A 1,318-nucleotide genomic window follows, 5' to 3' on the forward strand; every position below is an offset into this window, starting at 1 on the left:
ACTGCAGCCGTGCCGTCGCGTCCGCTCGCCGCGGGCTGCGGCGCTCGGCGCTGCTCCGACGCCCGTTCCCGCGGGCAGCGCCCGTGGCCCCTGCTGCCCCTCGAGGTGCCCCGGAGGACCGGAGCCTTTTAATAGCCATGGTAACTAATGAGCCCTGCGTGGTGACATACCTACGGTCTCYGTGGCAACCTGAGGACCATCGCGTAGCAACGTGTGCCTCCCGTACCCATGGCAACTGCCTGGTAGTGTTGGAGCAGCGCGGCGGTGCATCCTCCTCCTGGGCGCYGTCCCCAGGTGACCCCGCGGAGGGGCCTGCCGCTGCCGGCGCGGCACGGCACGGCGCGGCACGGCACGGCCCGGGGAAATCCCGCTTGGATCCGCGCCCCGGAACGGGGCTGCCRAGGAGAGCGGGGCCGGAGCGGCGTCGCAGGCGTTTCTCGCAGCGCACCGTGACCCTCGAGCGGTGGTACCGGCTGCGTACCAGCACTGGACGATTGCGACGGACCTAGCTGCTTTGCTTTTCCCCAGATTGCCCRCCAACAGGCTGAAAATTTTAAGCGTTGGTTCGTTTGTAGCTGTTGCAAGCGCAGCRCCGAGTGCGCTTCAGCCTTTCCTTCCTCGTGTTGCAACCTTACCGTTAAAAACACAGCGCGCAGGTGCTTGGGAGCATCTCTGGTTCCCRGGGCCGTCCCTGCAAATCATTCCCGCAGACAAATGTAGCAGCTCTGGGAGGATTTGCAGATTGTTTTTTGTTTGTTTGTTGGATTTTAAAGACTGTGAACTGGACGGSTTAATACACACGTCAATATATATTTGTCAACTTTCAGGCTAACCTCTTTTTCTCTCTCCGGCTGGTGCTCAGTCTGCTCTGGGTCAGGGCTTGCAGAGCGGCCCAAGCTCTGACTTCACCCTGGGCACGTGCGACGGGGCCGCAAGGCGTCAGTACGCCCGAGGCGTTCCCGAGTCCTGCCGGTGGCTCCTGCCTTTCCTGGCGGGAGCCCGCGTCGGGCCAGGGCCGCGCGAGCGCCTGCGGGATGGTTCCCGCCCGGAGAGTTCGGGCTGTCGGAGCGAATCGACGGGTCCTTCGCAATCCAAGCTGGAACTGGTGCAGGGATCGGTCGCGCTTTAAGTACGCTGGAAACCCGCGTGCCTCCGGCTCCTCCGGCTCGTGCCCGACTTCCGCGCGCCTGTGCAGCGACGCCGGGCGGGCACGTGCCGGAGCTGGGCGCCCTGGCTCGCGCTGGGGCCGTGGGCTCTTCCCCTGCCTCCGTCCCCCCCGCGCCTCCGGCGGAGCGGGGAGAGGAGCCGCGGCGCCGCT

The sequence above is a fragment of the Rhea americana genome, unplaced genomic scaffold (genome assembly GCF_003343005.1).
Source record: "Rhea americana isolate MKP2758 unplaced genomic scaffold, rheAme1 scaffold_21, whole genome shotgun sequence".
NCBI classification, from domain to species: domain Eukaryota; kingdom Metazoa; phylum Chordata; class Aves; order Rheiformes; family Rheidae; genus Rhea; species Rhea americana.